Source organism: Dasypus novemcinctus, chromosome 26 (genome assembly GCF_030445035.2).
Source record: "Dasypus novemcinctus isolate mDasNov1 chromosome 26, mDasNov1.1.hap2, whole genome shotgun sequence".
Lineage (NCBI taxonomy): Eukaryota > Metazoa > Chordata > Mammalia > Cingulata > Dasypodidae > Dasypus > Dasypus novemcinctus.
Window position 1 is genome coordinate 33,161,690 of NC_080698.1, and position 25,662 is coordinate 33,187,351.

Below are 25,662 nucleotides of genomic sequence, written 5' to 3' on the forward strand. Positions count from 1 at the left end.
AAATGCACTGAGGCATGACTGCCTGTGGTCACCACGAGGAGACACCACCTCTCTCTCAATGGGGTCATCTTCCAGAGCCTGAATACCTGTAAAAGACTCTGGCCATGTAGTTCTCACATCAAACTGGAATCTCCCTGGCTCCTCTATTAGCGCCTTCCCAGTGTTAGGCCTTTACAGTGCCAAATATAATCACTTTTCAAAAAAATGGACAAGATGTATAAAAACTCCCCAACATATCTGCACATACCCTTGGGCTTCTTCTCTCTGTGTTTAATAGTTCCAATTCCTTTAACCTTTCCACAATGACCACATTCGGCCACCCTTTCATCATTTTCATTGATCATCTCTGGAACCCTTCCAGAATCCCTACCTTTTTCTTACCTTCCACCTGGGGCTGGGACAAATCACTGGTCCCTTAATCTTTCACCATACTGTCATTAATACATCTTGAATCATGTGAGGTTTTTAATAATAACAGCCCTTCATTGCTGATACAAGCATAAATGCAAATGGGGAGGTACTAGACAAGCCCACATTACTGAAGACAAATGAGACCTAGAGGACTTGATTAAAGAGAAAAAGGAGCAGAACCAAGTTGACAAGTGGGTGCTTGAGCCAAAGATATCCCAGGAATCAGTCTTCTGAATTAAAATGTGATACACAGGGATGGTTGAGGCCTGTGGAATACTTATAACTCAGAGAAATCCCACTAGCGTTGGGTGTTGGCTTTTAAATGGTAATATCCAAATCAGAAAGGAAATGACAGTGTATTCCAAGCAAAATTGCACACATTTAGATAAACTAAGAAAATAACAAAAGTGCAAATTTATTCTGCATGTGTGATTGTGATTATCATTATATCAAGTTCCATACATGCCCAGCCAGAATAAATATTAACCCATTTTATAAATGACTTTATATTGCATACGGCTCCACCCAAACCCAAAACAACACTGTTTCCATAGAAACCAACAGATTTCAAAGAAGGAAAAAGGAGAAGATCTCAGAAAGGATAGCAATCAAATAAAATAGCCAGCATCAACAAAATATGTCAGCATTATTTAAAACACACATTTAGAACCATTCTATAGTTTAATCCCTTTCCCAGAAAACCAACCTCTTGTAAATCACCTTTTTGTAATGCTGGTCCTCCCACAAGGACAGAAATGCAAAATTGTTTCCATTTTAATTGAGGAAAGAAGCAAATTTCTTGAGTCATGCCTGAGATTCAAATGGGAGTTATGATGAAGAAAATAACATTTACTCAGTGACTTAGTGCAAAGTGAAATTCAAAATAATTATCAACTGGTAATTATGAAATCTTAACTGGGCTTTGATTATCATATTAGAGTGTCTTACTCTTTTGCTGAATGCAATGAGAAGAAAAAAGGAGGAAAAGCCAAAATTCAAAGCCAGAGTGCTAAAGACCATAAAAGCTGCAAATTATCATCAACTGAAAGTCAGATATTTCACAGAATTTTCTCAAATATGACTTCCCCAAGTGACTTAGTCACAGATGATACATCCTTGGGAGGATGTAGTTTATCCACATCCTTCCAAGTTATGTTTGCATTAACAAATCTTATTTTTAAGACGCTGAGTATCTTACGCCTGTAGATAAAACTCAAGGCATCATCTGTGGGCAGTGCCCTGTCTATGGAATGGAATTGACCTCGTGTGGGAAGCGTCATCTGTGAACTCAGTAAACTCACAGCCCTGGCCAATCAATCTCTCTCTCCTATCCTCTCGCCCTCTCCCCTCCAACCTTCCTTCCCCCATTGCCTTCTACTTCAAAATAGCCTAATGAAAATAAAATATTCATAAGATGTGCAAATGGATATTTTGAGTCCCTGGCTCCTACACTCCTTCAGAATAAGTTCTAAAGTTATTCAGTAATTTACTCTCTCATGTCCTTAATCTATGACTTCAAGTAAGCTATTTAACCTTTCTTAAACCTTTCTGGGCCTCAGTTTTCTCATCTGGAAAGAAGGAATATTAGAAGTACCTACCTTATAGCATGGTTACAAAGATTAAATGAGTTAAAATATATAAAGAGCTGGGCAGAGTAACTGCCAACAAAGAGAATGTGGCATTACTAATATTTTATTTCTTATAAGTAATTCTTTCTTAATGACTAGAAAAGACCTTTCAATGTTGCAAAAAGAAATTCTGCAAGCAAATATCTTAGGAAGTTTTCACTAGGAGATCTCAAAAACTGCCAACAGTCCATCATAGCTACCTTTTAATGGTATAAGCTTCCATACGGACAGAACTGTGTTTGAAAGTCACACACAGCCTGGGAATTTCCTCCTGTCAGCCTTCATGTTACTCAAATGTGGCCAGTCTCGAAGCCAAACTCAGCATGTAAATGCAATGCCTTCTCCCCAGCGTGGGACATGACACCCGGGGATGAGCCTCCCTGGCAACGAGGGACCACTATCAACTACCAACTGATGATGCAACTGGAAAATGACCTTATACGGAAGGTTCAATGCGGATCAGCAGAATATCCATGTCTACATAAAATAACATGACTTTAAAATGCTGTTTGACCTAAAGTAAGGGGGAAATGGAAAGGAGAAATGAGTTTATATGGCTACGAGTTTCTAAAAAAGAGTCTGGAGGCTGGCAGAAGGATTGCCCTCATGCACAACTGAGCAGAGTCAGAGAGACAGATAAAGCAGATACAACCCCCAGATATTGGTTCCTTTGAAGGCTAAAGAGACCCAGGGGAGTTATGGTCATGGCCGATGGGGTTAACTACCAGGGCAGATGGCCCCTCTTTGGAAATGGTGTTTATGTGTGATGAATCTGGACTCAGATGGGATCTCCCTTCATAAGACTTTCATGCTAATGTGCTGGAGGTGCAGTTAATGTTGGGGTTTAAGATATATTTAGGGGATTTGAATCTCTGGACTGACAATGTGATAGCCAGGTCCTGAGTCTCAACAGACTCCAGCACCTACAATCTGATCTATTGGACTTACCACACTCAGCTAAGATGGAGTTGAAGAAGGACAACCACCACACCATGGAGCCTAGAGTGATTACAACTGAAAATGGGAGGATTGCATCCAGCATCTATGTGGAATCTGAGCCTCCTCTTGACATAGAGGTGCAATGGACACAACCAATCCAATGTCCACATAGAAGAGGTGGCACTGGATTGGGAAAAGTGGACATGGTGGACGATGGGTATGGGGAAAGGCAGGAAGAGATGAGAGGTGGAGGCGTCTTTGGGACATGGAGCTGCCCTGGATGGTGCTTCAGAGGTAATCACCGGACATTGTAAATCCTCACAGGGCCCACTGGATGGAATGGAGGAGAGTATGGGCCATGATGTGGACCATTGTCTATGAGGTGCAGAGGTGCCCAAAGATGTACTTACCAAATCCAATGGATGTGTCATGATGATGGGAACGAGTGTTGTTGGGGGGGGAGAAGGGGGGTGGGGGGGTGGGGTTGAATGGGACCTCACATATATATTTTTAATGTAATATTATTACAAAGTCAATAAAAAAAAAAAAAAGAAAGTCACACACAGCCATATGAGTTCATGACTTAACCTTCCTAACTCAGCCTCCTCCCTTTGTAGTAGGAGCAGTTTAGAGTAACCACCCAAAGGACTGCTGCAAGGTTCAAGCTGGGAGAATTCCTCTCAAGCATTTCACAAAGACTGTTACATTTAAACATTAAACATATGTCTGCCATGATTATTAAGTACTAACGTTGCTCACTCAAAACACTGATTTGACCACTATTTACTGAAAGTATTCTGTGCCAGAACCTGTGGTGAAAAAACAAATTGATGTGGTCTGAGCTCTCATGGAGTTTATAGCCCAAAGGAGGGACAGTAACATTAAATAAGCATACACAAAAATGCATATAATTACAATCTTGGAAAGTGTTATGAAGGAAAAGAAGAGAGAGAAAGGGATGAGGTTTATCAGTGACAATATCACATCACATTATTAAGATTTTTCTCCTGTACTCAAAACAGCACAAAACGTTACAGCCCACCAACTGCCCAGGCCATGAATATGGAAGTATTTAGCGTACATCTTCTAGGCTTTTCCACGTAGGATTCAAAACTATTCTAGGGGCTTACTTTTAGCCAAAACCATAAAAATGTTTCCATTCTTTTCAACCCAGATGCAAAATCAACTAAGATAATGTTTATAGCAGACATACAAGTTGAAAACCCAGGTTAACAGAAAACAGGAAAGATAAAAATGAGACAGCCCACCTGTGATGGTTAAGTTCACGTGTCATCCTGGCCAGGTTATGGTGTCCAGTTGTTTGGTAAAGTAAGCACTGTCCTGATGGGTTACTGTGAGGACATTTTGCGGGTTTAAATCATCAGTACATTGATTCTGTCTATGGCTGAATGCATCTACAATCAATTGAGGAGATTGCCTTCAACAACGAGAAACATCTCATCCAATCAACTAAAAGTCCTTAAAAGTAGAAGTGATGATTTCAGCAGTCAGAAGGGAAAATTTCTATCCTTAATTCAGCCAGCTTCTCCTGGGGAATTCATGGAATACCTTCATTGGAGTTCCCAGCTTGCGGCCTGCCCTATGGAATTTGGACTTGCCCATCTCTACAGTCACATGAGCCAATTCCTCTAATAAATCTATATCTATCTGTATGTATGTATAACCCTGTCAGTTCTGTTTCCTTAGAAAACCCTACTAATATACCACCTTTAAAGTCATACCTTAAAAGACCCAGCACGTTTAATGCCTATGCCACTCTGTAAATCATCAATACCATAAAACCACAGCATACAGCTGTAGTTCTATAAAGTACCCAGGTGAATAAGACATGAGGACCAAGGTATGATGACCCAAAGGGTTCCATCTTGACAGACTAAGAAATATTCCACAGCGTAACACAGCAGCACTCCCAAGTTTGAAGATTAATCTGAATTCATCCTACAATCCTATCAGTAGTTTCCCTTTACTTCTTCCTAGAGTCTGCCTAATGGGAAAAGACGTGCAAATGTGATTACATTTACATTTTATTATGAAGTCAGTGAGTCAGTAAACGTACGTGCTAGAAGGTACGTTTTATTGTTTTTCATTATGTACTTGTGTGCTTCATTGCTTTTAGGGTCATATTTTTGGCGGGGGAGGAGTTATGAGAGAGGAGTGCTTATTTTAAAAAGGACATACATTTTTATCAGGGTTTTTGTCTTCACGGCCACAGAATCACTCTCACTCCGGATTACTTGAATTATGGTACATTATTCTTGGTAGAGAATAAAGATTTGGACTTCCGAGATAGAATCTCCAGAACTATTAACACCCAATACATCTGTTACAAATATACAAAACTGATTGACAAAATAAATGAAAACTGAAGTTAGTCCAAGAGAACTGAGTAGAAGTTTGAAAACATGTATAATCAAGTGCCTTCCCATTTTTTCTATGCCTACTTTTAAATTACATTTTCCAACTAATGTTTTGGGTTTTGGTCCCAATTACTTTAATAAAAACGATTCTGTTCCAGGGGAGTAGAAAAAGTTTCCAAACTTGAGACAAGTCTTCTTCCTATGATACCCAGCATTAGGGACTTGAACACCAGCCCAGAACTTCAAGAGACAACTCAAGTCCAGAGAACAAATAGGAGCATACAAGTTCATGTCTTTGCTCATAGCAAGGTATTTCATTAATTCTAATTCTTTTAGTCTATAAGATATATATATTTTAAAAGTCTATAGCTGGACATCCTAGGTATTTTTCTCCCAAAATATGACAAGAGAGGAGTAGACTATGTGATTCCACTTATTCACGTTCCCCAGGCCATCACGGTAACCACAGGTGCCATTAACTGAGCGCTCCAACACACACAGGCACTCGACAAAGCAATTCCTCAATTAGTCCTTTAGTCTTCAAAAGAGGGTCCTTTCCTTTTTCCCATTGCACAGATGAAGAAACTAAGTCATATACTGGCACAATATCTCATACAGGGTCACATGGCTAATAAGTAATTGAGTAAAGTTTGAACCCAGAACCTGGCACCAGAGCATGTGCTCAAACCATTATACTGCAGTAGACAAATACTGGTCTCCAGTTACATTTTAGCTAGGAGGATAACTTCACATACATAGTTCATTTAATCTTACAAGATCTTCTGAGGTAAGTGCACTATATTCTCAGTAGCAGAAGAAGATAAAAAGAGACACAAACCTGGGTGACACAACTTAACCAAGGACACACAGGTAGGACACACAGCTAGCAACTAAGATATGAAGTGAAACTCTGAACTGTGGATATTAAAACACTTCCCAATATTATGTCCCTGATTACTCCCTGAAATTATACTTTACTTTGTGCTTGGGCTGATAGATGAGGTAGATGTAGAAGAGGAGGAGCAATGAAGAGTGAAATACAAACTTTCTCAAAGGAGATAGTATTCAGAACTAATTCCCCTTCTGTCACATGCACTTCCTCCAAGCATCATGAAAAATGTTTTCCCAAAATTTTGAATAGGCTTTCTCAAAAGTAATAAAATAGCATGAAGAATCACTCATCACCCAAGCAATTGTTCTACAATGAAATGGCAATCGTAGGTACAACTGATGTATAACTGTGCACCACCATCTGCCCCCAAATCCCCAAAAGAATAAAAGAAAGGAAAAAAGAAATGAACCTAAATGTCTAGCAGGAAAACAGTTAAATGAAATTATGGTTTAAACTGGTGATTCTCAACTGGAAAATGGCGGGGGGGGGGGGTTTGAAACTGTGTAGGAGCATTTTTGGTTGCCATATGACTGGAAGGTGCAAAGGGAATTCCACACCCTGAAAAGTACAGCACATACAAAAAGAATTGCTATGTCTAAAATACTGACGGATAATACCATGGAGAAAAATGGTAATTAGTAAACTCCACACAAGTGGGAAACATTATTTTTCTTTATTCCAAGGACATAGTACAGGCCCTGGCATATCGTAGGCCACTACTAAACACCTGTGCAATGACTAGTAATCTATTATAGATTATAGTAACCTATAATGATTATTTTAAAAATCATCATAAAGATAACATGGCAACATGAAAATAGTTATGTTAGGATAAGAAAGGAGGATACAAAGCTATATGCACCTGATGACTCCAATTATATATCTACTTAAATTGTGCATCCAGAAAAGACTAGCAGGAAATGCATGAAAATGTCCATTTTGGTTGTTTCACAATGGTGAGCAAATTAGTAAATCTTTTTTTTTAAGTGCTTGAGTATGGTATCATTTATCATGTATGAGTAAAAAATTTAAATGAAATTTAATTAACCCAAGGACAGTTAGAATAGGTTTGCTGCATCTACTGTGAGAATGAAGACCATTCTCAGCAAGTGGACAGTCAACATTCTAGAAAAGACACACAGTTACTGTGAAGGCCCCAGAGGAACCCTGCAGCGGGATTTCAATCACATCAGTGTAGAACCCATCTCCTTAGAAAGAAGAAGAAGTCCAGGATGACTAATGGTGGGGAAATAGAACTGGCTGCAGTTCACACTATCACACTATCTATCCTGCTCAAGGGCGCTACACTGGGCTCCCATTACAAGATGAGGTCCCTTTGTGCTCATGTCCCCAGCAATGTCATTATTCAGGAGAATGGTCTCTGGTTGAAGCCCAGCATTTCCTGGGTGAAAAATATATCTGCAGGGTTCAGATGAGGGCAGGCATTGTTTGTCAAGTCTCCCAAGCCCAGAAAGAGGAGTTAATTCTTAAATTAAATGACAATGAACTTGTAATAAAATTCAGCTGCTTTGATTCAGCAAGTCACCACACTTCAAATCAAGGATATCAAAAAATCTGGGGACAATTTAGCAAGCTGATGAATAAGATCTAAGAGTTGTCTGGCTATAGAAATGAGATTGAAATGATTCCTAAGACCTATTTATGATATATTAAACACACAATAAAATTCATCTACTGATTAAAAAAAAAAAAGTGCAGGAGAGCATGTTACAATAGAAATATACTGGAGTAAAAGCACCCTTGAATACATGTGGCCAAGAGAGAAGAGCAAGAGAGTTTCTGAATAAAGGTAAGTTAGGACTTTCACCTGGGTATTTCTAAATAGATTTGTCATCCTTACCTCAAACTCACAGTACCCCAAAATAAAGTCAGTATTTTCAACCCCTGCCCCACCAAAGTCTTCCTTATTCTGAATTTCCTGTCACTATTAAGCACACCTCCATCCACTATGTCAGACAAGTTCAAGGTTTCGAATCATAATTTTCTCTTCTCAGTCCCCTGCCTCCCACCTCAAGGTATTCATTCGCCTGTCCACTCAGCCTTCACTACCCTTCTCTCCCATCTGACTCTCCCCATTTCCACTGATGATGCCACTGCTCTACCTCAAGACCTTTCCTCTGTCCTGTTAGCTACTACCATGCCTTCCTAGCAAGGGAAGAGAAGACATTCTCCTACCACATGTAAGGAGCACACAAGCATTTTTACTGACCTGGTCAAACTCCACTATGAAAATTCGCAATGGAATTAAGAAGTAGCTTTGATTTTTTTCTCTCTTTTTAAGGGAATGATCAGCGGAGAAACTAAGTTTGAGCTCAAATATTTCTACCAAAATATGTTAATGGCAATGGGGGACCAAGGAAAGGGTATAGAAGCACAAATGAAACGGGGTCTAAGGAAGCAGGAAGTGTCACTATAAGCATTCAAAATCCTGCTTTATAGCCCAGCATATATTTGACCATTTAAAATGTAAAACTGATATCTTTTCCCACCAAAATCTTCAAGGAAAAATCGTTCCTTCATGAAGATGTGTCAGAGTTAATTAGTTTGCAACCTGGGGAGACCCTGACTATCCTGTGTAGACGGGATGGCCCAAAATCCCCAGTTTGAGATGCACAGGTCTCCATGACAAAATTGAAGATAATTCAGAAAAAAACAAAACAGATTATCTGTTAGCATTCACAGTCAAACGTCACTAGTTTGTTAACTGTTAACATTTACTAGATATGTCAATATGATGTATATATAGTAGAAATGACAAAATGGTTTTCTCACAATGAGATTATAATCCATGAGGGAATAGAGACATTGCTCTGCTACATTTACAATAGATGCAGTGAATTAATTTAAAAAGCCTTCTGTCCCCTTTTCTCTTTGTTTTTTCCAATATATCAGTCAAGTCTTGAACTTGAGCAATCTTTGAACCACCTTTTAAGGGAAAGAATTCTTACAGATACCTGATTTTTTTTTTTTTAAAGATTTATTTATTTATTTAATTTCCCCCCCTCCCCTGGTTGTCTGTTCTTGGTGTCTATTTGTTGCATCTTGTTTCTTTGTCTGCTTTTTTTGTTTCTTTGTCCGCTTCTGTTGTGGTCAGCGGCACAGGAAGTGTGGGCGGCGCCATTCCTGGGCAGGCTGCACTTTCTTTTCACGCTGGGCGGCTCTCCTCACGGGCGCACTCCTTGCGCGTGGGGGCTCCCCCACGCGGGGGACACCCTTGCGTGGCAGGGCACTCCTTGCACGCATCAGCACTGCGCATGGCCAGCTCCACATGGGTCGAGGAGGCCCGGGGTTTGAACCGCGGACCTCCCATATGGTAGACAGACGCCCTAACCACTGGGCCAAAGTCCGTTTCCCAATACCTGATTCTAGAAACATGGAACTAGTATGTTCTGTAACAGTGTTGTCAAATAGAAATATAAAGTGAGTCGCATATGTAATTTTAGGAAAAATAATTTCAAGGATATAGTTGATATAACTCTATACCCAAAATATTATCACTTCAACACGTGTCTTTGAAATCCAATATATATTTTATACATAGCCCATCTCAAAGCCAAATTAATGTGCCCATAGGCACTGATGGGTAGTAACTATGTATTGGACAGTGCCATTCTAGAATATCATATTGCCATGTCCCAAGAAAAAGAAATTTTAATCACATTCCTGATTTAAATTGTCTTAATTTTGCTTTTTTTGTTTTCAATTAAGGTCTCTGAATTTTGGTCTTATTCACAGTTTAATAACTGATTTGGTCTATGATATCCCCCATGAACCCAGGAATTTTAAGAATCTGTTTTATTAAGGAATTACTTTGTCTGAAAGAAATTTATGGATGCTTTTCTCTCAATTTCCCTCCTGGTCTTGATAAGAGACACCTAGAGTTTCCAAGATAAATTGCAAAAGGGGAGAGTGTTTAAAAATCACCGGAGCCTTGAGCTAGTGCTGTGGATACAGTTTTCTCCAATGGTTTCTACCATCTTCCTTCCTGTAGCAGTGGGTACACTGTGAAGGTGTGACACAGCGCCCTCCAGAGGAACCAACAAAACAGCACCAACTACTGAAACCCTCTAACACACACACCTCCCCACCTCCCAGTAGAGACACCCAAACCAAGTATCAGAGTCCCAAGAGCTGGGAGTATCCCAGTTTTCCAGTTCCTCATATTCTGAATATTTAAATCCTTTCTCATTTCCACCAAATTCTTTCCAAGTACATTTTTAAAACTCTCATAATCAATGCCACTGAAGCAACATGAAATGAAAAGTCTGGGAATTGTGTGTAGGCTGCCATGACTTAGCCCATTATTCTCATTTCCTTAATAAAATATATTTTAAAATAATACTCTATTCATATATATATTTATAGAATAAAACAAAAATACATTTTTTATTCAAATAATTAAATAGGTAACCTCAACAAAAGCAATTCTGAACTGTACAAAACCACACAGCAAAAACTTAAAGAAACATTTCTAACCCTGAAATACTATTTCTCCTGTAACAGTCAGCCTTGCCTTCTTAATGCTGGATTGAATATGAGTGCTACATCCAACTTAGGTAACCATGACACTACCAAAATAGATACAAGCAATATACACAACCAAAATCCTGTCAGATTAATCAAGTGGCATTGGAATAAGCATATTACATGGTAATTTCTAATATTGAGAATTTGTATCCATACATAAACTATCAACTGAAATAGATCTTCAGAATGAAATTTCCTAAAATGATTAAAGTAAAATGTGAAACCTCACAGTTTATACAGACAAGAAACACTTGGCTGCAAATGGTTTTATAATTCTGCTAATTAAAAATTATCCCATTTTCACTTTGGATTCATCATATAACAGAAACAGGAATAACCTTACCATGCCAGAAACACAAGCAAATGATTAAAGTTCTTCTCTCAAAAAAATCTTTAAAAGTTGGCAAAACATTTCATTAGGCTACAAATCAAAATCTGTCTGTCCTTGACATCTCTTTAATGTCTTCCAGATTCCACATCTACTTTTTTAAACACTCACTGAATCACTAAGAAATTAAAATATGTTAAAATACCACTCAGCTTGGACCTCTAGAAAAGTCCTCTGATAAAAACTTCAGGTCCTTTCACATGAGCAATGGTCACATAATACCACTCAGGAGATTTATGTTAAGTATTCAATATATTTTATGATAAAAAAAAAATTCCCAGAATTATGCCTTCATCAATAAATCTGCTACATGTAAAGAATATAAATAAATACTAAAAAGGGGCCACCGTGAACTCTCTCTCCTGAAGTTTGCCAAGTAGAAATGGGTACAACTATGAGTAAAAATAAAATCATTTTCAAGCTTCCAAGGTGTTACCAACAAAATATGCTCTAAAGAAGAAGAATTGAATGGCAAGGAGGTTGCCTGACGAGCACGTATTTCTCTGCAAAGCTAATGAACGCAATGTTTACCGCGCATACTTATTTATTTACGCTTCCCTTTCGGAGCCCTCTACGTGCCATGGGAGTCAGTGTGCAGTAATGGCACTGAAATAAAGAGAACCTTCCAACTGCAAGTTACAGCAGTCACTGTGTCAATGGAAACAATGAATCACAGAGACTCAACCTGGGATGAGTTGTGGCAGCACCTTACATGTGTCACCAGTGTGTCATGTGACATGGCTGTTACCATAGTGAGGCTCCATGTTCAGGAAATGTGTGAAGTCTCTTAGAAGGCACCCAGCCATCCCCCCAGTTACCCGTTCCCATAAATGGATTTTGAAATCTTTCTACTGCCGATAACATTGTGATTGGTTTCCGATCTGGGAATCTTGCTGGGGAGAGGGGGAGGAAAGCCACTTGGGGAAGGCAGAAAGAAAATGAAGTGTACCTTCCCCCTGTCTGGGATTGGGGGGTGAGGGGTTTCCGGCACATACAGAACAGCAATATTTTTGAAAGAACTGGTTTGTACTGCTCCAATGGAATAAAAGCAAACTTTTGAAGACAAAGAAAGAGAGGAATTCTGATGTTATTTCTACAATTTCTGTACATTAAAATAAAGTCTGAAGTAAAAGACAACAAACAGTACACCATTTCTTCTGCAGGACACTTGTGAAAGTGACCAGAAAAAAATTATGTGTATTAAGTAAATACAGGAAAATAATCCCGGTCATTTTTATCAAAAACAAAAACAAAAAACCTCCTCTAAATTCCTTACCCAAGTCTCCGACTTTACCGTAGAAATGCTTTCATCAGCTAAAAATAGAAATAAAAATAGTAGTAGATTCATGAAGATGAAAGGATCTACTGCAACTAAAGGACAGTGTGGAATATCTGGCCCATGGTAGGAGCACCATGAGCTGCTACTACAGCTACCAGAACCACATCACTACTAGGTCTACAGTTCCTAGCTGGGAACAAAGGATGCCTATCTCAGTACACTGACTTCAAGGCAAGATTTATGATTCCCTTGGCAGGGGTTTCTGTGTGTGCCAGCTTCCCAGATTTGGAATTTAGGAAGTGGGGTAGGAAAAATCAAAATATTTCCCTACCAAATAAAGACAGTTTTGTCAAAAAGAGGTACCTTTCAAGTGAATTCTTTCTAAACACAGATCCATGCACAAACTACCTCTGCAGCTGTTAGCTGCTGTGGAACACATAACGGGATATGGCTGGGATGGTTGTTGCAGGACACTCAAAGCCCAAAAGAGACAGGAACACCTCAAGGAGCAAGAGATTTTAACAGTTAACACTTGTCAACTGTCCTTGACTATCTGATGGGTTCTTACATCAAAGAAATGGGGTTTTGCAGAATCCTAAATTACCAAACCAAATTATTCAGTGGGAAGCCCCCAGGTGTCAGATTTTAGCCAGGTGTAAGAAATAACTTCCTGGCTCTGAAGGCTGCTTGAGAGAGAATGGATTTCTTCAAGGATAGAAGTTCACTATCCCCAGTTATTCAGATACAATCTGGATGTCCAGCGGTACAATATCAAAGATTAAGGCACATGATGCCTAGAATCAAGAGACAAGCCTCACTATTCCTCTGGACACTGAAATTCTAGGAATCTCTGAATGTATATAATGTATATCAATATATATATATAATATATATATAATGTATATCAATAAGGCACATACCTACACATACATATATACACACAGAGAAATTCACATCCTGGGACACTCTAGGCAAATAATGACAAACTTACTGTATGGACTACAAACAATATTTATTTAGGGTAAACTTTAGGGCTATTATTTACTATGCCAACTCTGTTCTAATGCCTTATATTTATTGACTCATTTAATCCCACTATCATCTATGTGTTATGTGCTATTATTACTTGCCTTTTACAAGCAAGGAAACTAAGCTACAGAGAGATGTAGCTTACCCAAGATTACATAATAAGTGGCAAAGTCAGAGTTCAACCCAACTTGACTGGCCAATATCCTGTGTTCTTCATCACCACCCTTAGCTGTTTATTACATATGAAGGTTTTATATACTTTGGCCCTGAATCCTAGAATAAATTTATTTAACAAAAAAAAAAGTAAACTATTCTATCAAACTGTAAGGCTTTCAACACAATTCTCACTTTTTTGTAGTCTCTTCCTGAACTTTTATCTTTTTATTATAAAAAAAATAGATATGAAAACATATTTGCTTCATAGAGGTTCAGTTTTTCTAGATGTTTATTCCCCAACTGCAATAACAATACGTAAGAATTGTGTGAAGATCATAAATTATGGCTTGCTGACAATAAGAAATCCTTTCCCCTTGGCATCCAAGGTAGTTTTGTCATGATACGTGACAAAGAAAAATTCTTCCAGATTATTCCCTGATACCCTCTCTTGAAGAACACACTTTTCATTTCTCTTCCTTGGCCAGCTTCCACTTCCCTTGCCACATGGTTACCTACACAAGAATTTTCTCCAGCCACCTTCTTCCTCACATACCTTCTCTTATTTGACCACTTGATCCTGTTTCCTACCTTGGCCTTCGTTTTATGAAGATGGTTTGTTGAGGACCGAAGTGTACTCCCCAACAAAAGGCATGTTCTTAATCTTAGTCTGTGCGCCAGTGGGTGTGAGCCATGTGTAAGGAGGACCTTTGGAAATGCTCTTATTAGTTAAGGTGTGGTCTCATTTGTGAATAGAATCTTCAAAGATCCTACCTTGGATAAGGCCACATTTAAGCCGGGTAGGTCTTAATCCACATGACTAGAGAGTTTATAAATTGAGGAAATTCCCACACAGTAAGAGAAGTCAGGAGTAGAAGCCAGAAACCTGAAGAAGCCGGAAGTCAGAGAAAGCCATCGCAGGAGACCTCAAGGACATGACCATTTAACAGAGGCAGAGGCACAGTCAGCGAACCCCAAAGACTGTGGCAAGCCAGTACCAGAATGCCACAGAGTCTAAGAAAAAGAATACCCTTGCCAACAACTTGATTTGGGACTTCAGGCTTTTAAAACTGAGCCAATAAATTTCTGTGGTTTCAGCCAACCAACTCGTTGTGTGGCATTTATCATTGCAGCTCCAGCAAACTAAAGATGATGCCCCACTCCAGGAATTCTCTCTTTTCCTCTACCTGTTTACAATACGAAAGATGAACATCTTCAGGAAAGAGGAGAGGGAGGACACTGACTAGAGGCATCTTCTTTACAGAATGCTCACACTCACTTTTGATCATTTTTGCACTCCAGAGATTTCTTTAGAGAAAATCCATTAACATAAAATATGTCTCCTGGTCTTGACTCTTCCCTCATGATAAAATAAGAGAAATGTAAAAGAAAATTTCCCACTTTAGTAATTCAAAACCATCTCAAAGAGTTTTGCAATACCCAAGCACCACTTGTACAATAATTCCCGTATTTTTCTTTAACCCTTAACATTTTCTCAATGTTACATTTAAGGAACTGTACCTGAGAAATCATAGACTTTGTGTGCTAATTCTATTGTTTCTAACATATATTTAAAATGACACATGAGTCTTCATTTTTAAAAAATGCTATTTGTGTCTCCTAGAAAATCCCCTGTGAATGCCACTAGTGAGACATGCAGCACAGTGTAGAAAACGCTGGTTTTGAAGAGAATACAGGATTATCATCACTTTTTTTACTTTCTTTCCCTTTCACTTCATCTTTCATCTCTAGCCTCATTTCTACTTCTAGTTATATATTTCTCTTACTTTAAACAAAAGGGGAAAATCTCACTGAATCACTCTAAGTCAATAAACAACCCAATTACACAGAACAGCATACCTCAAGATGAGAACTGAACAAAAGCTAATGACATGATTTCATCAGAAACTGGGACACGAGTGAACAAATGATGACGCTGAAACATCAGAGCTAGAACAGAGAACTGAATCCTCAGCATTGCTTCATACTATATCTTCTTCTAGAACAGGACCGCACAAAGCACAGTCTAAGGGCCAAATCTACCTGTCACCTGTAAGCTAAGAATGGTTTTTAAATTCTTAAATGGTGGGGAGAGAGGGAAAATAATATCATTTAATGTCACATGAAAATTACATGAAATTCAAATTTCAATGTCCAGAAATAAATTTCATTGGATACGGCCACGCCTATTTGTTCCTACACTGCCTATGGCTGCTTTCGCACTATAATGACAGAGCCAAGTTGTTGCAACACAGACCCTGTGCCAGCAAAGCCTAAAATTTACTATCTGGCCCTTTAAGGAAAAGTTGGCTAACTTCTGTTACAGACAGAACCTAGATTAGCCTCTGGTCAACACACAGACATGCAAACCTGATTATCTTTTTAACTATAAAAGTTTTCCAAAAATACCCCACAAAAATAGAGAGAACAGCACAAAGAACCTCCAGCTACCCAGTCTCAGGACCAGATAAAAACTCTTTTTAATAACTGGCATGCTGGCTAGAAGTACCCACCAATCAGTACCGACACCCACAGACCATTCCACCCCCCAAGGCTTAGTTCCCCAAACTGCTCATGCAATTCCACAGACTAAAGCCACCATGTGAGTACACTATCCTGATATCTTTTTGAAGCAGCAATATTATTAACAATTAAAAAGCCACCACTACTTTATCTTTTAATATGCATATCCACAGTCAGATTGTAACAGCGTCTAGAGATTGACAAGAAATGACTGAGTGTATTGGCTCCAAAAGAGACACTAGAGTTGATCAGTAAATAATACACGTTTTTTGAATCTAATTGCATATTTACTCTTGTCAACTCTCATATACTTAGGTGACAGAATTCTTTTTCAAACATCTATGTAAAAACTCTAATACCGATTTTTAAAATGTTTTTAATAACAAAACAAAAAAAAACATCTCTAGGATGTCTGATAAGGTTTAACTGATAGCCACCAAAGAGTGCCACCTGGAGCATTAACTGCTACAGCTTCCACATTCCCAGTATGTCGGGGTATTTGCGAATGTCTCAAAAAGGTTAAAATACAGTTGCAAGGAACACAGATCTAGTGCTGAGAAAGCTCTCCCTCACTAAACTACAGGCCTGTGTCTGGGCATGGGCCCAGGAATCTGTATTTACCATGCTTCCCAGGCAGTGCTTGGAGTACACTTTGAAAATCATCACCCCAAGGACTTGGAGGCAGGGGAGAAGCAAGTCTGATGGGCCCTGAGATCAGGTCTCCTGTACTCCTCCTCCAAATGCTGCCCCCAGAAGGAGGAGAGACCGTCTACAACAGGTGTACCAAGCTCAATCACGTTAGCTATTGACCCTGCTGGCGTTGTTTATAGTTGGTCAGGGAGTGCTTATATGTCAAGTAAAGTCATTTTATTTGTCTTGCCCAGAAAATTACTTCCATTTTCAGCTGATTAGGTTAGCATCTCCCTGTCCTAAGAATCTTCACGTCAATTAAATTACACCAGCAGCTGAGGCCAGGCAGGGGTCATATGGAAAGAAGGGGGAAGGAACCCTGCAATTGGTACTTAAACCACTAGAGTAGACAGGGAGCTAGATAAGACCCCCACATTATCATCAACATCATCATCACTACTACCACTACAGAAGTCTTCAAAAATATGCAAAAGTAGAGAAAGTAATACAGTGAACCCCATATACCCATCACTCAGATTCTAGAATTATCAAAGTCTTGTCCCACTTTTTCTTTTCTAAATAACTATAAAGGAAGCCACAAATGACATGTCATTTCACCCTTACATAATTCAATATGTATCTCTAGAAAATATGAAGAGAAAAGCCCCCTAAATAGTGACTGAATGTATATTTCGCTTAAAAAGTTCCACAGACTTGAAACTAACCTCTTGGCCTTCAACCCAGAAGTCCGTCCTGGAAGGGGAGAAGCCCCTGCGGTCCAGATAATGGGCCTAAAGGGCCTGGCCAAGTGGCAGGACTCGCCTCGCCCTCACCCTGCGACTGCAGGGGGGCCAAGGTTTTCCCTCCCAGCACCCATTCTCTTGAGCAGCTGACCCACGCGTCCTCTGAGGTTCTGTTCTAGAGGTCCAGGAAGAAACCCAGCTGCTGAGGTGTCAGGGACCGAGGGGCCACCACCAGGAGTGTCTTTACTTCCAAAGAGGACTGAAGAAAGCAGGCAAGGCTGGGCCCCAGGGCACGGAGCACTGAGATTTAGAGGGAAGAAGGCATTCCTCTTCTTATTCTTTTTTTTCCAACAATTTAGGAGCTTATATTTTGGTGGTTGCTTTTGTTTTCTTAGGGGGTACCAGGGATTGAACCCAGGACCTTGTATATGGGAAGCAGGTGCTCAACCACTGAGCTATATTGGCTCCCCGGCAGTCCCTTTTATAACACTGGCTCTCTAAAATCCTATCTGTAGATTAACCTGCAGTTTTAGATGAGCTGGATTCCATTTCTTTCATAAATTCCATGATAAAACTCAAAATCTTCCCTGCCTGAATCCAAAAGAAGGCCCTTAAAGAACGAATGGAACTATGCAAGGAGGAGGAGGGAGTGTGCTGAGACACAGGCTTTGAAAATGGTCTGCTCTGAGTTGTGAGCAAGCCCCACTTCAAACACTTGCTACATGATCCCGAGCTGAAGACTTAAGCGCTGAGTCTCTGTCTTCTCAACGACGACAATAATAATATCCAGAAAAGAGAGCTGCTGTTAGGATTAAGCGAGGTAACTAATGTGATTCATAAACCAGGGTAAGAAAAATAAGTGGCAGGGAATGGCGTTCTGATTATTTATTATAATCATTATTTAAATCTCCTAGAACAGAAGGCGGGATGACAATATTTCATTCAATGGGCCAGTTTCAAACTAATGGTTGTGGCTACACAAAACAGTATCTAGAGAAGATCCAAAGGCACCATCAGCACAGGCCATGTTCCAGGCCCACCGCTTTTTACATCCTTGACCGAAATCAACCATGTGAATATGGACCCAAGAGGTTGACAATTCGTGTTCACCCACAATCACTTTCCAGAACTACCTCTCTCTGTTCCATCTGATTACCAACACCAACACAAATAATAATAAACTAAACAATACACTGAAATGAAATGCAAATGTTACATTAATTGATAGCTGAAATGTACTAATTGCTCATTTTTCCTTAAAAACGAATTAAAAAGAATGCAATTCTCAACAGGGTAGCTCTGCAGTCTGTACATAAACTGAATAAAGATTTAGTTCTCTTAGCCACTGTACATTACTTGATCCAAAAGAACAGAGACCAAAATATTTTCAAAAACAACATGTAATAGAGTTGAAGTTCCTAGAATCTTTACATCACAGAAGGTATCATTTGAAAAATAATAGCCGAATGTCTTTCTCCCTAGCTCAACTTGCTTCATTGTATTGATTAAAAAAACAAGATTAATATGCAAAAGGAAATTGCAAGAAACTTGCCTGGCACAGGTCAGCACCTGTTCTGAATGTACCCTCCCCCTTTTAGAAAGAAACTGCACTCAGGGAGTGAAAGTCTGGGTTTGAATTCTCACCCCACCACTTCCTTGCTATGCTAGAGCCCTCCCCTGACACACAGGTAAAATCAGGGTGCGGGAAAGTATTGGTCCCATCTTTTCTAAAGCTATGTAAATGGATAAAACACTATACAACCATAATGTTTCAGACACAGACACCAAAACCAGAAGGTAAGAAATAACAAAAAACAAACAAACAAACAAAAAAAAAAACTACCTAACAAATCTTACAAATCCAGTACCATAAATCTAATTGCTTACACATTCAGGTAATGATCGGGCATAAGATTCTTTCATTAATATAACAAGCAGGTACTGATTAGTCACGGTTGCCAGATATTAGGGTAAGTATTGGGGATATCAAAACAAACTACAAAAACTGGTCAAGAGCTACTTGCCTTACATATTGTTTTATTTTATTTTTTAGAGATTTATTTTTTATTTATTTCTCTCCCTTTCCCCCCCCCCCCCCCCAGTTGTCTGCTCTCTGTGTCCATTCGCTATGTGTTCCTTCTGTGACCGCTTCTATCCTTATCAGCGGCATGGGGAATCTGTTTCTTTTTGTTGAGTCATCTTGTGTCAGCTCTGTGTGTGTGTGGAGCCCTTCTTGGGCAGGCTGCACTTTCTTTCGCGCTGGGCAGCTCTCCTTGTGGGGCGCACTCCTTGCACGTGGTGCTCCCCTAAGCGGGCAACACCCCTGCGTGGCATGGCACTCCTTGCGCACATCAGCACTGCACATGGGCCAGCTCCACACGGGTCAAGGAGGCCCGGGGTTTGAACCTCAGACCTCCCATGTGGTAGGTGGATGCCTTATCCATTGGGCCAAGTCCACTTCCCCATATTGTTTTATATAAATGGTGAATTTGTAAGTTTGCCTACCACTAGGAATGGTGACATCCAGCTGCACTATGTTGGGAGTGACTCTGAAGCCACCTCCATGCTCAGAATGGGATAAAATGGGAATAATCAGTGATGTCTCCCAGGGGCGAGGGAATGGGTCAAGGAGCATAAAATCGAAAGTGTGTCAAGAATGTCTGCCACCCTTGATTTAGGCAAAGTGCTTGGTGCTTTGTGTAGTGTCATGTGAACAAAGCCCTGTCCAACACGTTATAAGTTTACTCGCTAGTGAATCTGTACGTCCAGAAAAATGTGTGTATAATCCCATAAGGGGCTTAGAGAGGAATGGAAATATCTGCAATATAAATGCAGATTACCTTTATTACACAGTTGGATCATATTCTCATTCCTGGACTAATTTCCTAATCATAAAACCTATATTCAATTTTATAAATAGCATACACAAAGAATCATAAATTCGGTTAATGCAGAAATTTTACAGATTTTTAAAAATAAAAGTGAGAAAAGGCTGCTTTAGAGCAAGTATCTGCAAGAACAAAAAGGGTTCTTTCCTTGAAGATAAGTTTTTTCCCTCTGACTCTACCTCCTTGGGGACATAACTGGAGAAGAAATAAATTTCACAGTTAATATATATGAAGTAACATGTTTAACATTATCCAATGAATTTATATCTATGAACACCATATAAATTTATCGCACATAAACTGTCATCTCCAACAGAATTCATTAAAACAATGTTATAGCTTCTGCATTAAATGCAATCTTCTAATTGGAATTCAATCTTACAATAAGTAGTTGGTGGATTTCTTAAAATTGACAAATGGAGTAATTCATTAGCTTGTCTCACAGTTTTGTCTGAAACATTTAAAAGTACAATTGTCATAGGGATTGGCTAGCTACTGCTGTTGAAGTACTGGGGGGAGATGTTTCCTTCATGATCTTCAAAACTCCTCCTGTTGCCTCTGATGGGCAAGGATGGACACTTCCACCATTCTGAATTACTATATTACTAACATATTCTATTACCTCCAAGTAAATGTCACGTTAATTTCAGACAATGGTTTCCACCTTGACCCCTTGCCAATTAGCTATGGTAGAAAATATTCAGCCAATTATGTTATCTGTATTAGGTTAAAGACTGGAGAGAGAGGCAAAATAAATGCTGCGAATATACTTTGGAGATAAAACGTAAGCTGACACTGTGCTCGTGTGCTGAAGCCCGAGTTATACGATCTGATAGGCAGCTGCCAGCACTCATAACTGCTTATTAAATCTAGCCTCTCTTTATGGTGTGAGTGAAGATCTGTATTTTTACCAATATTAGGTTCATTGTGTTATGAAAGAGACCAAAATACTTAAGATCATTCGCTTCAGCTTATAAAACATATTATGTAGTTTATTAAATTGTTAAAATTACTTTTCAAAGTCAAAATTTCAGGGACTTGAAGTTGAAGCACAAGGTGGCTCAGCTGGCTGACAGTCTGCTGCCCAGAAGGGGCGGCCATCGGCCGCTTTTCCTGTCCCCTAGTGCTACCCCCACCTCATCTTGGAAGCTGCACCATCACCGCACACCTCGAATTGACGGCAAAAATCCAAACTCTTGAGTTTTCTAAAAGAGCAAGGAGTTTCCCAGCCACAAGATAGCAATATCAAGTCTAAAGTGAGATGAGTGTGTTTCCCCATGTTTTTACCTCTTCCTAGAAATCAAAAAAGCTAGGAATCTGATTATGGAGAGCAAAAGAGGAACAGATGGCAAATAAGGGAATAAGGGAATACCACTGGAGCCAAAACAGTGTCAGGGGATACTTAAACCCTTACAACAGGTCCACCAGCAAAGGACAGTTTGTCGGCAGGGACAGTGCAAGACAGAGAGTGACAAACAAACTGGCATATTCGCCGTCTCCAGTCACCTCTTCTCAGGAAAACTCTATGCAAATCCAGGCTATTATTATCACCTTTATTAATAACATGGTGACTAAGTGCCTATTAAATATGCAGCAGCCTTAGTCACCCTTCACTCTTGAAGTTTTGTGATATTCATCATATACATACCGGTATCAACTAAAGCTTCAAGCAGGGACAACAGGAGCCAGCTGCGAGTCCCTGCTGGTGAATTAGAGAACACCACTGCTCAGAGACTAGAGTGCTTAGCCCCTGTTTCTCTGTATCCTGCCCTAAGTTATCATGAAAGTGTGGTTATTATCATCAACATAAATCAAGCACATTACCCATTTTCTGGCCTTAAAATTTTGCCCTAATGATCTGTTTGTGGTAACATTTTATCTTACAGTTTCATTTCCTTGCATTTGAATGAGGCAATTTGTCGTTCTGGCTACCTTGGCCCATGGCCAGCCATGCCCCTGGTCCACTGCAAGGAGGCTTCCCATGGAACACTTCACTCAGAATTAGGGTTTACTGCAAGCCTAAAGACTCCAAATTATCAGCCGTAAGAATTAACTTGTCCCTCTTCTGGTTACCCAATAAACTATAAAGTCCTAAAAGCCATAGGGTTATGAATGAATTTTTTAAAAATTCTTTTCCATTTATCCAAAGGTAACAGTTTTGAGATCCTGGCTTTATAAAATGCCCTACTCCACAAAGCAAATTCCAGCTGCAGTGGTTGTGTTGGATTGTTGTTGCTGTTGAAAAAAAAAACTGTTTTTTATTGAAGAAGGGGGAGAAAGAGAGGGACCAAGCGGTGGGAAGAGAATATGAAAATGTCTGAGGAATGGGAAGGGAGGAAAAAGAGAAAGTACAAGATAGGTTAAAGTGTGTTTTTCTGGCACAGACCTAGGTTGAACTTTTTTTTTTCCTATCAATTGAGGCAATTGATTACAAATATAAATAAACTTACTTTTATTGATGCTTTTTAAAAACATTTATTTTGCTAACCTATATATGTTTCCCATTTTATCCATTGTTAAGCATACAATTTTAGTGGCATTAATTACTTTCACAATGTTATATGACCCCTGCCAACATCCATTACCAAAACTTTTTCGTTACCCCAAACAGAAACCCTATGATGAATGAATTTTTGACAATGGAATAGCTAACTAGCTATCAGATACATAATACATGGAAGGCCAGGTTATTACATCACCTACAAGGAGAAGAAGGGAGGGAGAGAATTATGGCTTTGAGTCAACCTTGGAGGTGTGCCCTGAGGAAAACTGAGGAGGAGAAAAAATCAGAACACATGCACCAACTCATCAGATTTTGTATACCTACTTCCTACTAAAAACACAGCAAAGGAAAGTTTATTACAATCTGATAAATATAAAACACTTCCTTATTTAAAAGAAAATGGTATGCAACTGGGCCTAAGAATACTTTTTAGCAATTCAAAAGAGATAACATTTTCCTTATAGTTCTTTAGATTGATTTTTCAAACACTGGGCCTTACCCAATTGAAATTAATGAATAAAATAAGCATAGTCTTCAATAAATCCATTCATGTGGTTTTGCTAAATTTCATACATCAATTTTATGACCGTGAGATTGAGTCAGACTCTCTCAATACTGAAGACAGAAATGACAGGTAACCTAAAACCTGAGTTTGTTGCTATTTCAATACCTTCCAAATTCCAACCACTTCTATGAATTCTTATGTCTACCAGACTTTCTTTTCAACTCAACTCTGCTCCCCAAATATGAACTATTTCTTAACATACTATCTGCTCACTACCCACAGATCATTCACTAAAGTCTATCATAGCTTCAGAACGATGGAAAATCCTGAGGAGGACTTCATAGGTGAGAAAACCGAAGGACTAGCCAAGACCATCCGGTATGATGATCGAAGACCTGTAACAATTCTAAAATTCCCCATTTTCGATTAGATTCTATCAGTCTCAGTTGCTTCGTTTGTAAAATGAAAGGATTTAAATAGTTAATTTCCAGAGTGGTGTTAGCCCTGACAGGAAGGAATTCTCTAACCCACCTGGCTTTTTTTAAACAGAGGAAACCAAACCAAAGAGAGACTAACTTGCCCCATGCTAGATAACTGTTAGGTCTTCCAATTCCCAATTCAGTGCTCTTCTTCCTTCATTACACTTCCCTCCATTAAATAAAATCTATTTCTATTACAATGCCACTAGGGCAAATAAGATGAATTTATGCCAATGGTCTTTTCCCATTAAATGCCATCCAATACAAAAAAGTAAATGGCTCCCCATAAGTTGACCTCATTCTCTGAGCAAACTACCATGGAATGATGTCAGAGTTTTTACATAAAACACCTGGCCTCAACCAATCATTGGTCACTGACAACAGCAAGTTATAATTATTCATTCATAGCTAAAGGGGGCCTAACAATTTCTGAGGAACACAAAAGACACTAGATTAATATAGAAAATACACATAAGTGAAAAAAGATGATCATGCCCCTTCTAAATGCCCCTAAAATTATGAATTATGAATATTCTAATGAGGTAAACTATGATACAGGAAAAACATATGCCCAAAAGTCTTTCAGAAAATCTTTCAGAGCTCAAAGTTTCCAACCCTTTGATTTTTAAAAGAGCGCTAATAACGTGGAAGGCTTGGGATGGAATCTTCTCAATCAATAAATCAGACTTAAATATTACCCAAACACTCAAGATGAGATAATTATAGTCTTATTTCATGGTGGTACTATTATTTATCACCAAGTTGTAACATAAAAAGCCTTCCATGTATGATTGAAAAGAACAAGTAAACGAAAAAAGTTCTGCTATGTCATAGTACACCTTTTATAAACCCTCAGATCACTCTATCCGTTGTCGAAAAAGGTTATACCAGAAAACAATGATGAGTGGGTTCCTTCTTTCAAAACAAGCATCTTTCATCATCAATGGACAATTATCTGTAGGGGCTCAGGATTTTATGTTTCTTGCACTGTGGGGGACCCTTTCAGCAAACTTTTTTCCTGTGGCTTTCAGACAAATAATCGTAAGCATTCACTCACCCTTTCGGCTAGCAGGCATCACATCCATCCATTCATGGCCGACAGCAGACTGGAGAAGGGATCACCATTGCCCAAATGATTCGTTTGGAAACTGGAATGTTTGTCAGCGAAAGCTCCTGGAACACTGCAACACAAAAATATTTTTTACACATAACTAAGATGTAACTTCTAAAACCACCACTTCCTTAATCTTGAAAACAGCAAGACAGACATATAGTCTAGAGGTAGGGGAAAACACCCTTCAAACAAGGGTATGTCAATATACCCATCAAGTGTGATGCTGTAAAATATGAACCGGAAATTCTGTTTTGAAAGATATGTTTACCAATTACTTCAACCATACACGAAAAGGTTGCTATTTGTTATAAGCCTTGTACCAAATATTTTTAATATTTTAGCATTACAATAATACCACATCCTACCATAAACTGTTCAGGTAACGATAAACCTTTAATGCAAATCTTAAACGGATAATTGTACCATTTCTTACTAAGTAAAGATCATTTCCATAGAATGAAAAAACATGAAAATATTAAATAGTGATTAAAAATGTCCAACAGTCACACAGTACTATAATTGTAAAAATAATAATAATGAACATTAAAACCAGTAAAAGGGAAAGCGGATGTAGGTCAAGCATTTGGGCACCCACCTACCACATGGAAGGTCCCAAGTTCAGTTTCTGGTGC

The 25,662-nt window shown here is 39.0% G+C and overlaps 1 protein-coding gene across 3 annotated transcripts in view; it reads right to left on the bottom strand.

Annotated features, from left to right (window-relative positions):
- Positions 1-25,097, bottom strand: part of FOXP1 (forkhead box P1) — a 528,438-nt gene extending 503,341 nt beyond the window's left edge. For all 3 annotated transcript variants that reach the window (XM_058288482.2, XM_012521022.4, XM_012521023.4), the window contains exon 1: positions 24,974-25,097. The gene's annotated coding sequence lies outside the window, so the exon portion shown is untranslated. The remainder of the gene's footprint in view (positions 1-24,973) is intronic.
- Between the last annotated feature and the right edge of the window lie 565 nt (positions 25,098-25,662).